The sequence below is a fragment of the Ictidomys tridecemlineatus genome, chromosome 4 (assembly GCF_052094955.1).
Source record: "Ictidomys tridecemlineatus isolate mIctTri1 chromosome 4, mIctTri1.hap1, whole genome shotgun sequence".
Taxonomy (NCBI): domain Eukaryota; kingdom Metazoa; phylum Chordata; class Mammalia; order Rodentia; family Sciuridae; genus Ictidomys; species Ictidomys tridecemlineatus.
In genome coordinates, this window is record NC_135480.1 from 104,786,133 (window position 1) to 104,800,984 (window position 14,852).

At 37.9% G+C, this 14,852-nt stretch overlaps 1 long non-coding RNA gene across 1 annotated transcript in view; it reads left to right on the plus strand.

The window, feature by feature from the left end:
• Window positions 1–4,978: 4,978 nt before the first annotated feature.
• The window catches only part of LOC144377211 (uncharacterized), an 87,774-nt gene continuing 77,900 nt past the window's right edge, over window positions 4,979–14,852 (plus strand). The window contains exon 1 of the long non-coding RNA XR_013437957.1: window positions 4,979–5,132. This is a non-coding gene — a long non-coding RNA (uncharacterized LOC144377211). The remainder of the gene's footprint in view (window positions 5,133–14,852) is intronic.

A 14,852-nucleotide genomic window follows, 5' to 3' on the forward strand; every position in this document is an offset into this window, starting at 1 on the left:
AATTGTCCAAGAAATCTCCATACTGCTTTCCATATGGGCTGCACCAATTTGCAGTCCCACCAGCAGTGTATGAGTGTGCTTTTCCCCCACATCCTTGCCAACACTTATTGTTTTTTGTATGCATAATAGTTGCCATTCTGACTGGAGTGAGATGATATCTTAGAGTAGTTTTGATTTGAATTTCTCTAATTGCTAGTGATGATGAACATTTTTACATGTGTTTGTTGATTGATTGTACATCATCTTCTGAGAAGTGTCTCTTCAGGTACTTGGCCCATTTATTGATTGGGGTATTTGTTTTTTTGGTGTCTAGTTTCAATGGAATATTACTCAGAAATAAAAGAGAATAAAATCTTGGCATTGGCAGGTAAATGGATGGAGTTAGAGAAGATAATGCTAAGTGAAGTTAGCTAATCCCAAAAACCCAAATGCTAGCCAAATGTTTTCTCTGATATAAGGAGGCTGATTCATAGTGGGATAGGGAGGGGGAGCATGGGCGGAATAGAGGAACTCTAGATAGGGCAGAGGGGTGGGAGGGAAAGGGAGGGGACATGGGTTATTAATGATGGTGGAATGTGATGATTATTATTATCCAAAGTACATGCATGAAGACACGAACTGGTGTAAATATACTGTGTATACAATCAGAGATATGAAAAATCATGCTCTATATATGTGATAAGAATTGTAATGCATTCTGCTGTTATATAAAAATTTTTAAAAATGCTATCACAAATTTGATGAAAAAAAAACAAACTGAAAATGGCTAGGAATGACAATGCCATAACAAAATAAAAATCTCAGTGGTTATCCGTGAATTAACAATAGTGAAGAAGTAACCATTAAAGTGGAAGGCCGGCCAGAAGAAGTGATATAGCATACAGTGTCATCTGACAATAAGAATGAGAACATTGAAAACCATGGGGGCGGGGAGGAGGTAAGGCCTACAGAAGGCAGAGTGTCTCCAAATAAGAGGAGAAATGAACTTTCCAGAACACTTGAAAGAATGCAAGTAGCAGTTGTAAAGGACACAATGAATCCCAACAGAATAAATTAAAAGATCACTACAGGTAGATATATCCCAGTAAAACTGTACAGCACCAGAAACAAAAAGAAAAATATTAAAAGCAGCCAGAGAAAAAAAGACATCTATGTAGTGAGTCTGAAGTTGGCTTTCCAATAGTAACTGTAGATGCCCAGAAGGTAGTGGAAGAGTATGCTCAGTTTTATGTAATAACTTCTAGTACAGAATTTCATACAAAACTTTCTTTCAAGATAAAAATAAATATTTTTCAAATAATCAAAAACTGTGTTTTTTACCATTGCACTTTAAAGAAAATTCTAAAATATATTCTTCATGCAGAAGGAAATTTTACTATAGATAGAAGGCCTAAGGCCTAAGAGAGGGAGGGGGAAGGAGTCAAGAAAGCAGTAAATATGGGCTAAATGTAAATTACGTTTATTTGTATAAAACAATAATAATATTGATTTGTAGTGAGTTTTTTGTTTTAAAAAAATGATAGAATTAAAAGAACATAACATTAGCTTATCCATCGGTGGGTGTCGGGAGAAGCTTCTTATGGACGTGGGTTGATTCTTTTGAGGAAATCATGAGGGTCACAGGAAGCAGAACAGCAAGAAGAGGACAGCAAAGCCAGCTTCCCGAGGCTTCCCTTCATCAGGGCAAAGGGTGTGGAGGCTTCCAATGCAGGAGCAGGCAGGGCTGGCAACAGGAAGCCAGGAGCTGCTCAACTCCAGTGGATGGTCTCCATGAAGTTAAGGGTTACCTGCCATCTTACCTTCCACCACCCCGGGGCTCCACACTGAGGGATGCTTCGGGAAAGAAGCAGCAAACCAGCGAGAGGAGAATGACATGCCAGCAATACAGACGTGAGTTTTGGAATCTGACGGGCTGTGAGTGCGAAGTGTGGGGATGGGGAGCCACCCCAGGGCTGCGGAGGTGTGATGGTGAGGCTGATGACGCACAGGGAGCCAGCAGTGGGGGTGGCAGGGTCTCCAACTCGGCCCCTACCTTCCTCTGTGGGTGTGGTAGGGCCCGAGTGGCCGTGACACATGGCTGCTTTTTGTGGTTTCCAGTTGTGGGTCCCACTGTTTTTAAGGACTGATGTGAGCTGATTCCTGCTTAGAACCTGTGCAGATATGTTGGGAGTGTGTGGGGATATGGAGGGACAGTCCTCAGCTCTAAATTAGAATTATCCGTTTACTTCACTGTCTCCTTCAGTAAACTTGAACTCCGCGAGACAAGAAGAGCATTTAAAAACAAACAAACAAAAAAAATCATGTCACAAAAGATAAAAAAGGGATAGAGAGTATGAAGTAAATGACCATAAAGCTTTTTTTTGTAAGTGTGTAAACTCCTCTGAGGTGTCAATAGTTGAAATTCCCACCTCCAAATTTAATTCTGTGTAGTATTTCTAGCATCTCTAGTTTTCTTCTCTTCCATACTTCTTGGGGAGGTGATTTTGCACTATCAAAATTTGGGGGAAATTTTTGATGTCTTTTAGCTTTTCTTGTAGTCACTTACCAGAGTCAAAAAGTCTGTTTTGCCTACTAAGATTGTATGAGTCTTTCAGATGGCAGTGGAACAGGTGGGCCTGGGCTTCAGTTTTAACATAACAACAAGGCCAGGCCTTTCAACTTGTCAACAGTAATATAAACTCAAAAGCCAAGCTCAAAGAATTTCCTACTGAAGGAATTTGAAAACTATTACTGATTCTTAGCCAAGAATCTACCTGTTGGTTCTGAGAGAACAAAAATAATGATGATAGGTTGATATCACTTGGTATACCCTTGTTCCATTCTTAAGAACTGGAAGATAATACTTTGTAAAGATCTGGGAAAAATATATTTTTGTTGGCAGAGAATATCAATGCATGGCTAAGAGAACTTCATCTATCGACACTCCTCCCATGTCCAACACTGCAAATGAGATTATTTAATCATGTTAAATGATTTGGCTACCATGGGTAGCATTATGCCATGGTTTCTCAGGAAGACCAAGGCTTGGTATCCTTTGGTAGGGAACAAATAATTAATAATGTCCTTTGTCTTGAAGAGAATCTTTGTCCATGGATAAACACAGCAGATGAATTTTGTTATGGAATTGCTCCATGCAAATTGCTCTGGTTACAAAGTGACTCTGGGTGAAGATGATGAAGATTTAGGAGAAGAGACATTGCAGCTCTGAACAGTGGAAAGTGAAATCCCAGGAGCAAAGGTATTACGGAGGTAAGCACCAGACCTTAGAGATCTAAATGAAATATTGCCCTATCTTACCGGATCTTCCAGGTCAAAACCAAGGAACGATCCTCTAGATGTTTTGTGATGGTCAGGAAAATGCTTACTTTTAATTCATGAAACTAACTCTCCGTCTGAGTCAATTTGCGGGGATGAAATGGATTTTGGAGGTAAACCATTAAAACTTTATTTTAACATAGAGGACAAGCAGGGTCAAAGATTTTAAATGACTTACTCAGTACGAAGTGCTCCAGTTATGATCAGAACCTAGTTTTCCAGTCCATTACCTCATTCATAGTCTTTGCTGATTTTCCACTTCACAGAGGCAGTTCATAACATGGCATAGATTAAAGTAAAAAAGTAGTGTGGCATTTACTCTCTTAAAAGGCCGAGAGAGAGGTGTGATAGACAGGTAGTGGAGTGTTTAAACATGGGCTTTGACAAGATGGTTTATGCGACTTGCTAGCTCTATGACCTCAACTAAGATTCTAAATCTCTCTACGCCTAGATTTCCTTTCTGGGAAATGGAGACAATGAGATTAAGTGAGATTGTGTGTGCCAAGTGCCAAGTGCAGCATGGCATTCATCATCCTATTCAGTATGGCAGACGCTATTTCGTGTGCATGCGCCATACAGTGATTTAGGACCTTTTGATGGCTTTCTGCATTTGTTGACCTGTACACAGCAACCACTCTTTTTTGGCCCCTGTCCTTTACTGTTATGCTTGTAATGATCTCTTACTTGGTTCAACATAATTTGATTGTACCCTTATAAGAAATTAATGATGATTGGACAAATAGTAAAAAAGGGGAGTGACCACTTGAGATACTAATTATGAAATAAGAAACACTTGCAACCTTAAAATTGGAGTGACCCTTAGAGGTTATGTACCTCAATGCCATACAAGATGGAAACATATTCTGCATAAGACTCCAAGGTAAAGCAAAAACAAATAAAAACCCTCCATCCAGATGTCTAAGGTCCCATCCCCTCAATTCAGTTCGACCTTGTTTATATCACAGCTAATAATTTCTGACCACCTACTTTGTTCTAGGGATTATATTATATGCTCTATATGTGTGATCTTAGTTAATACTCACAATGACCTTATAAAATTCCACTTTTTGCAACCCATTTTGAAAGATATGCACATTAAGATTCAGAAAAGTTAAGCAATTTGCCTTGGAACATACAACAGCACCATGATCTGAAACTAGATCAATTTGACTTCAAATTCTTTGTTCTGAACAACTTTCTACACAAAGAACAAAGCCTGAATTATCCCTTCTGGAGCATGTATATGTTCATTTGCCTAAATATGCCTGTTCTTGATGAATTCAGATGAGATTGCCTTAAGGCACCTGAGGTGATTTCTTATCCAATGACTCAAATGTTGCACTTCCCTTACCTGCGCACAGATAGTCATAACTGTGGCTCACGGCACTGAGTTAAACACACACACACACACACACACACACACACACACACAGAGAGAGAGAGAGAGAGAGAGAGAGAGAGATGTAAAATTGCCTTTTAACTGTATTTTTATATTCTTCATACTTTATTCATCAATGGTAGGAATGCATTTGGACAAAAAATTCAAAGAAAAAATAATCTGGTACATTTTTTGGATTTTTCTAATTCTCCACATATTTGACCTTATGTAGCCTAAACATCTAGATAATTAACCAAAGCCTCATTTACACACACACCAACCAAACCACCACGGAGCCCTTTCAGCCAAACCAGTCAGCCCTGGTTCCAGACGACTGTGAGTTTTGACCTTTGCCAGTTCCAGCACTGTGCGGTCAGAGCAGGAGGGCCCACATGCCTGATTGAGTTCATTCTGAGGAAGCCTCATTTCTCTCCTTTGGGTATGTTCTGCTGCTGTGTTTTTAGACATGATCTGAATTTTAATGTTTTCATCCAGGACTTTGGGTGACATGAGAGACAAGCCGTCGGTCTTGTTCTGGCTTTCTGCTGAGCCCAACCCTTGGAATGCTGTGAAGCTCTGACCTTCCTCTCAGTGGGGTATTCTGACATTCTATCTTTTAAACCCTGGCCAAAGATTTAAACCTTTCCCTCCTGTTCCTCTCAATTCCACTTTAATTCTCTTCTACACTCCCCTCTTTTGCTATATTGCCTTTTCGGCCTCAGTACCAGGTAAAGACAAATATTAACACAGTTCCTCTTTGTGATGTTTCTATCCTTGACATTAGGGGGAAAATATTTTCTTTTAAAACAACTCCTGGAAATTCTCAGCCCTTTTGTTCTGCTTGGATCTGAGCATCCTGTCATTTCTTTGTGGTCCTTGGTTTTATTTTTATTCTGGCATCACTGGAAATGATAGCATCTCACTTCGTAAGAAAATCTCACAGGCCACTTTATACTTCTCCCAGCCAACTGCAAAAGAAATTTAGAGGCTTGAGACATTCCCGAATTTGGACGGATTTGCAGCACTTGAGCTCATGGACTAGATCATTAGCCATGTTCCTTCTCTAGGCTTTTACCAACAAAGCCTTGCTTTCTCCTTGTCCTGCATTTTGCCTCCCTGGACAGAGTCTTGTGGCTGACTGCACAGAAGTTTAACATTCCTTGGTATTTGCTCAATTGCTCCTCAATACTTGCAGCCAGCTCAGCCTTTCCTAACAGGCTTCCTGGCTCCAGCACCCTGGGCCCATCGGTTCCCTTGTGTGACTGTTCTTCCTTCCTAAGGGAGCCCTGGTACTACAGGAGCATTGTGTGGGTGGGTCTGTCTGTGTGACTTCAGGCATGTTAGAGCACCTCTTTGGGCCTTTGTCTTTTTTTTTTTTTTTTTTCTAAACACATGGACTTGATCAAATTATCTTTAAGGGGCCCTTCCTGCTGGGGAGACATGCTGTGAAATGTTGGGGCCTTTCAAAAGCTCTGGAATGTCCCACTCAGCGGAAAATTAGTTGAATCAGTTTGCAGTAGTTCATGGTGATAACAATTCCAATGACCTTGATTTTTTTTTTTTTTTTTTTACCAAATGGATTGATGTTTTTCTTCTGCATTCTTGCTAATTCCACCTTAGGAATTAATCAGTTTTATTTACTACCATCTCCAGACCTCTCATATTGATTGACCCATCCCTAATAAACAAGAGCTTCTTTTAAAAAGCCATTCATTCACTCAAGTTTTCACCAAAGAACTATGGGAGGCATTATCTATATCTTCAAAGAATTTTCACTTGAGCCAACTTCATTTTTATGAATTAAAGTCTGGTTAGAAACTAAGTCAATTTTTGTCTGGATTTTCCAGTATAACTTTTGAAGCTGTGCTTCACTTCCTTGTATTATTTTAGAAAGCAGAAATTTAAACAACAATAATAAATCTTACAAAAGATTCATCCAGCTTGGGGGTGATTCTCAGTTGGGCTTGCTCTAGGTTCCCATGATACTGTTGGATTCAGCTTACTGTGATCAGCAGTAGGGTTCTATTTGTAAACATTGACCTCACCAGAATCTCAATTAATACACTTTAAGAATGTTACTTGGATTAATAATATCATGAGAAGTTGACTCAACAGGTGTGTGATTTTGACCCTAAGAAAAAATAAAGTACTTACTTTTCAGGTGGATTTTTCTTGGGCTTCTCCATAAACAGAAAAGGGAATTCAGTTAGGAAAGGTCATTTTCATCAACATCTCAGGTGCTGTGGTTCAGGAGAGGGGAATGGAGATGTTGGGACCTGCCCGTGGAGTGCTACATAATCAGTTACTCAATTATTTGAACACAAATCTGGCCCTCACTTCTGTAGGCACCATCAAATCCAAAGTAACTACTTTTCTCCTTGCAAAAAGGAAAGCTATTTAGCATGGTGACCTATGCTGTATTACAGATTTAGAGAGGCAGAAGTGAGCCAGCCACTCCTTTTTAGGAGCAATAACATTGACTTTGAAGCAAACATCCAAATAAGAGATGGAAATGAAATAAGGTAATCTGAAAGAAATCAGGTGCAAGTTACTCCTTGCCAAAGTAGAGCATTAGAATATAGCCATAAGATAATTATTTACTTGCAAAATAAAACAAAATTGAGTCCCTATTCTCTCTTTCATCCCTCTTCCATTTCCTTCCATCCCTCCCCTGACCCTGTGCTTATCTCCTCCTCCTCTCTTGCTGGGGTTGCTCCACAGACTCCTGCCTCTCAGCCTGCATTCCCATCTTTTCTCCATAGAATGTTCTCTTTGTTTCTAGTAACAACTACTCATCCCACCATTTCCTACAAAACTCCTGCAGGATACCACTGCAAACACTTGTCTTATTTGGACTGGTAGGCATCCTTCATGGATATTCATCTTGTGTTGTCCTTTGGACTTTAAGCTCTTGGAGAAGCAGAACTAGTGCCTCTCTTTGTCTTTATTTACCACATTTAGTCTTATTTGTCCTACCTTTGGAGAAGTTAGTAGGCAATATTTTTGACAAAATAACAGACTTCTGACCAGAGCAATTGAGTTTAGTAAGATATAATCCCAGGGTACTCAATGTCTTATAGTGCCTGCCCGTGAAAAGTAAAAGACATTTTGGGGCGACATTTGATCCCCCTATGTGCTCAAAATACAAAGGAGTTTAAATGTCAACCAAGTTTTAGGTTACTTACAGACAAGCTTTCCACTTCAGTGATTTCAGAAATTGGGTGGATTGTTCTTTGTCTCATAAAGAATTCATTTTTAAGATGCTGATGGCCTAGCTCTGGCTCCTGGCCAGCTCCAGGAAGTGTGGTTCACAAGCCATCAGGCCTGTGCATACTCCGCATTCCATGGGTAATGCAATTCTGGACTCAAATCGATTCCAGAAGTCTGATCTTCAGAGAGGGGCCAACGCTCTGAGCTTGTTGAGCAGCCCCCTCTGGTCTCCCCCTGCCCACCATCTCAATCAGCCTGGGAGGGTTAAGCAGTCAATCAAGGAGCTAAGCGAGCAGTTTGGTGAGACCAAAGTTGCAGGGATCTGAACAAGTTGATGAGCTTGGCAGCTTGTGTTTGAAGAATTTGTTTCATGTTTTGGATAAAGTCTGGGAATTTATCCTTCAAAATTCCTTAGATTTAGTAACATGTCAATGCACTGTGTTAATGCAAGGAGTTTTCTTTCTCTTTTTTCTTTTCTTTTTCTTTCTTTCTCTCTCTCTTTTTTTAAGGTTAAAAGCCGCCTTCCTTTTAAAGTATGAGTAATCCATCCAAATCCTGCCTAAAGGAACAAAAGGGATGCCGGTAATTTTCTCTTTCACAAAATGCAGAGACTTCCTCTCTGTCCTCTCCAAGTACCATTCTATGAACTGAAGGGAAATTACACTCCTCACCATTGAAAAAGAGATTATGCAAAATGAGAAGGGAAAACCAATCGCCATAATACAAATACAAATTCCAGCTTAATTCCTCGCATCAGGGAGAGCCCTGTGCCTTTTCTTTCCAGATGTGGGTGTATATCCACATCTGCCTTTTATTTTTTTTTTATAAAAAAATCTATTATCTGATATTTTTAAGAACCCACACAGAAGAGAGTCCTCCCTCGGAACATCATGAGCTCCAGCTCTGAGCCCTAGATCTTACTTAACCCTCTTCTTTTTCTTAAATGTGGAGCATTTCTACTGAATCACTTGACTTGCAGCACCAAAATCCAAGGATTCTTTTTTAGGTAGTCCTTCCTCTTGATGATTCGTGGTGGATTATTCTATTCTTCCTCCTTTCCTTACAGGTATATGTAAGTAGTAGGTGTGATTTACTCTTCAGTGTGATGAGGGGTTGGGGGCAGAAGCCTCTTCTATTTCCGTCCCAGACATCAGCACGGCACGGCTCATGAGCCTTTGCGTGCTCTGTGGAATGTCTCAGGGGTTCATGCCAGGACCACAACAAGGCAGGGAAGTTTGAATTAACTCTTCAGTAGAATCCTTGTAGAGCTGGGTTTGGGAAGGAAGATCAGCAATCCAAAAGGAATGAGTTCAAATATTTTGTGTTGTAGGCAAATTCATCTTCCTATTGTGCTTTCCTGTGGTCAATATCATGTCAATTTGCACAGCTTCAGTGTTGACACCTAAATGCTGAAGAGAATGATGGGTCCCACAAGAGGCCAGCATAGAGGTACATGTTGATTCCAGATTATTTAAAATATTCATTTTCTTATTTATGAATTAATCTACAGCATTGGGTGAATTTCTGCTCTGCAAAAAAAAACTATGCAAGGGAATGAGGATAATTGTAAATTTGAATTGTTCCCTGACCTCCAATTGCTTATAGTTAATTTGAGGCCACAGAAAGGGTATTCTGCGACCTGTACGACAGTGCACTATCATTTTGTTTGAAAGAATACATAAATATAAGTCGAGTCTATAGTGTTAAGAAATAGATTCGACTCAATGACTAATAAAAACTCAAAAAAAAACCCCACCACCCAAATAGCTTAAAAAAGTTACACTCCTTCTTTTCTTCACCAAAAATAAATGTATGAAAAGGCTAGTAGTATAGCTTCATGAGTCAATGGGAAGCTGGGCTCCCTCTATGCCCTTTCATACTTCTGGCTTCTATTTCATGACCAAAAATATCTGCTTATGCTCCAGCCATCACATGCACATCTGGCCACCAGGAAGGAGGAGAAGGGAGAAGAGACAATTCCTTTCATTAAAAGCAATTCCCAGTAGAATACCAATACCTGATTGGATAGAAATTTGTCACATGACCACATCTTACTGCAAAGGAGGCTGGGAAATGAAGTTGGTATTGGAAGTTACATTACTGAGAAAGAAGAGGATAGTCTGTGCCATAGATAGTCCTGAGTTGAACCCCAGTTGTGCCATTTACCAGCTCTCTGATATCAAAGAAATTAGTTACTCAAACCTCAGTCTTCTTATCATTAAAATGGGACGATGATAGCAATCATACATGGTTACTATAGGAGTTAAATAATATCATGAGTTGTAAGATCTGACATACAGCCTAATTATAGCTTCCCAATTAGTAGAATTTGCTATTTTAGGTAGGAGTGTTGAAGGACAGAGAAGAGAATATCAATCACAGCTGAGAGTATCAGGAAAGGTCTCATAAAAGTCACCATTGGCAGATGAAATAATCATATGTATGATTCTATTGTAGTTTTCATTTAAGTAAAAACCACATCTTAAACCAGAAACAGCAGCTGGCACAGTTGTCTCTCATGTACCTTTCTTGAGGGCCTATTTGCCAGTTCATGTCTGCAGCTTTGGGGTCCACCCAATCTTCTCCATTTACTTCCTACAACTATCACACGGCTCAGGCCCCTTTCATATTCTACCTGGGTTGATCCAGTAGCCTCTTAGCTGTTTGCCTATATCCAGTTTTTTTGGTTTTTACACTGTCCTCTACCTTCCCCTCACCTCAAGAGTGACCTTCAATGTTTTCTTTTGAAAATTTTATAGTTTTATGTTTTTTACACATGATGTATAGATTGAAGTTCATTTTTTAATCTGTGTGTCTTTAATTGTTACAATAGCATTTGTTGAATAAACAAAAACTATCCTACTCCATTGACATAACTTTGTGTCTTGTCAAAAAATAGTTGGCCATATTTTTGTAGGTCTGTTTCAAGGCATTTTTGGTGCCTCACTGATCTATATTGATCTATGTCCTTTTTTAAAAAAATTTTATTTGTTTTAATTAGTTATACATGACAGTAGAATGCATTTTGCACTTTGATATATTATACATAGATGGGATATAATTTCTCATTTTTCTGAGTGTAAATGTTGCAGAATCATATTGGTCATGCAATCACATATATACATACAGTAATAATGTCTGTTTCATTCTACTATCTTTCCTATCCCCACATCCCTTCCCTGCCCGCCCATCACTTCCCTCTACCTAATCTAAGGTACTGCTATTCTTCCCCAGTGCCCCCACTCCCACTGCCTTATTGTGAATTAGCATCCAAATATTAGAGAAAACATTTGGCCTTTGGTTTTTTGGAATTGGATTATTTCACTTAGCATGATATTCTCCAATTCCAACCATTTACTGGCAAATTCCATAATTTCACTCTTCTTTAAAGCTGAGTAACAATCCATTGAGTGTATATACCACATTTTCTTTATCCATTCATCTATAGAGGGACACCTAGGTTGGTTCCATAGTCTAGTTATTGTGAATTGAGCTGCTATAGACATTGATGTGGCTGCATCTTTATAATATGCTGATTTTAAGTCCTTTGGGTATAAACTAAGAAGTTGGGTCAAATGGTTGTTCCATGCCCAATTTTCTGAGTAATTTCCATACTGCTTTCCATAGTGATTGCACCAATTTGCAGTCCCACCAGCAATGTATGAGCGTACCTTTTCCCCCACATCCTCGCCAACATTTATTGTTGCCTGTATTCTTGATGATTGCCATTTTGATAAGAATGAGATGAAATCTTAGAGTAGTTTTGATTTGCATTTCTCTAATTGCTAGAGATGCTCAACACTTTTTCATATATTTGTTGATCAGTTGTATTTCTTCTTCTGTGAAGTATCTGTTCAGTTTCTTAGCCCCTTTATTGATTGGGTGATTTGTTTTTTTGGTGTTAGGTTTTTTGAGTTCTTTATATATCCTAGAGAATTATGCTTTATCGGAGGTGGATAATGGTAAAGATTTTCTCCCAATCTGTAGGCTCTCTCCTCACTTTATTGTTTCCTTTGCTGAGAAAAAGCTTTTTAATTTGAATTCATCCCATTTATTAATTCTTGATTTTATTTCTTGAGCTTTAGAAGTCTTATTAAGGAAAATGAAAACTGCAGAACACTAAAGAAAGAAATTGAAGAAAACCTCAGAAAATGGAAATATCTGCCATGCTCCTGAATAGACAGAATTAATATTGTCAAAATGGCCATACTACTAAGAGCATTATACAGATTTAATGCAATTCCTATTAAAATCCCAATGACATTCTTCATAGAATTAGAAAAAGCAGTCATGAAATGTATTTGGAAAATAAGAGACCCAGAATAGCTAAAGCAATCCTTAGCAAGAAAAGTGAAGTGGGAGGCATCACAATATCAGACCTTAAACTATACTACAGAACTACAGTAACAAAATCAGCATGGGATTGGCATCAAAATAGACATCTAGACCAATGGTACAGAATAGAGGACACAGAGACTAACCCACATTAATATGGTTATGTTATACTTGACAAAGGTGCCAAAAACATTCACTGGAGAAAAGATAGTCTATTCAATAAATGGTGCTGGCAAAACTGGAAATCCAAATGTAGCAAAATGAAATTAAATCTCTGTATCTCATCAAAAACCAACTCAAAGTGAATCAAAGACTTAGGCACTAGAATAGTGACCCTGCGCCTAATAGAAGAAAAAATAGGCCCAAATCTTTACCACATCGGCCTAGGATCTATGTCCTTTTATTAATACCTCACTGTCGTGATTATATTTCTATATAATAACTCAAAGCCAGGTTATGCTGTTTCTCTACCTTCACTCCTCTTGTTAAAATTGTTTTGGATATTACCTTTTTTTGCTTTTTGTTTTTTGGTACTAGGAGTGCTTTAACCACTGAGCCACATCCCCAGACTCCCCGCTTTAAAAAAATATTATTATTATTATTATTATTATTATTATTATTATTATTAAATTTTGAGGCAGGGTCTCACTAAGTTGCTTAGGGCCTCAGTAATTTGCTGAGACTGGCTTTGAACTTGTGATCCTCCTGTCTCAGCCTCTCAAGTCAATGGGATTACAGTTGCAAACCACTGCACTGGCTCCTTTTTTATATAACATTTAGCATTAACTTGTCTATTTTTACAAAGAATCCTTCTTATATTTTGATAGTTATTGCTTAAAACTAATAGATGAATTTAGGGAAGATTGGTACCATTACTGTTGTATTAGTCTTCTTTTCATTAATATAATTAAGGACCCAAGGTAGCTAATTTTATAAAGAAAAGATGTTTATTTAGCTTACAGTTTTGGAGTTGCAAGGCAATGCACCTGCCTGAGGTGGAAGGACATGTGGTAGTAATCAATCCTATATTGATATAGGAAGCCAGAGACCTGAGAGGGAGTCAACTTCAACTTTTATAACAAACTCTCTCATTAGAACTAGGGGTTTGCATGAGAAACTACTTTAATCCCTTCTGAAAGTTGGCCACCAGGGACATACTACCAGTCCCCACTTCTTAAAGATCCTACCGCTCAACATTACCACACTGGGACTAAACCTCCAACACATATATACCAAGGAGAAAAATCACATCTGAACCCTGGTAACTACGTTACCCTGGTAACTATGTTGAATCTCCTGAACCTGGATCACAATATACCTCTACACTTATTTACCTACTTATTTAGGTAGGACTTTGATTTTTTTCAACAGCATTTTGCAGTTTTGGGTCTGTAGATTTCATACAGGATTTGTTGGATTTATGACTGTTTCATTTTGGGGGTGATTGGTATGATGTGATTTTTGTTTTCTAGTATTTCATTGCTAGCATACAGAAACATGGCTGAATTTTGTGTGTTGGCTTTTTATCCTTTGTTAAATTACTTATTGGTTCTATGAGAGTTTGGCAGATCAATGGGGTTTTCTTTGTAGAAAAATTGCATCATCTAAAAGTATGGATCATATTACTTCTTCCTTTCTGAACTATATGCCTATTGTTTTCTTTTCCTGCATTATTGACTGGCTTAGGCTTCAGGTACTATGAAAGTCAGGGTAAGAGCAGACATCCTTGCCTTAAGCTTATTTTTCAGGTGGAAGCATTCTTTACACATTTTTGGATATGAAGTGTTAAATTCTGATGAGGATTTTTTTGTATCTCTGTTCAAGAGGGATATTAGCCTGAAATTTACATTCTTTTTTAATTATAAATTTAATATCTCTAATATTGCAATAGCACAGACTATTTCATCTTGGGTTATTTTTGTTAGTGTACTGTTCATCTAAATTGTCAAATATACATGTGCAGACTTATTTTAGTGTTTTTTTCTTATTATTCTTTCAATGACTGTAGGGACTGTAGTGATATCTCCTCTTTTAGTCTCCAATACTGGTTTTATGTGACTTTTCTATTTTGTAATTTGTTAGTTTTTCAGGAGGCTTATCAATTTCACTGACTTTTTCAGTGTATCTGCTTTAGATTTGATGAATTTTCTGTCTTGTTATCATTTCTTTATTGATCTGTTTTAAATTGTATGGATTTCTGAACTTACCTTTATTATTTCTTTTCTTCTGCTTGTTTTGGGTTTATTTTTCTATACTATCAAGAATAAAACAAGTTTGCCTATCTTTGTTACAGTTCAACAAAGTATTGAAAATTCTTTCTAATATATAATAATGAAAAAATGACAAAAATATGTAAAGTTAGGAAGAGATAAAATTCCTATTATTCACAGAAGATAAGATTATTTACACAGAAAATATAATAAATTCAGGTATTAGGAATAATTAGAAAGTTCTATAAAATGGTAGTGTTATTCTACATTCATTAAAAAAAAACAATAAAATGCTACACAAAATAACATGAAAGCCTATAAAGTATCTAAGGATTAGTGGAACTCCCAGGCTTCATGTGGCAAATCTAAAACTTTTAAATGATGTAAATGAAGATTTATACTAT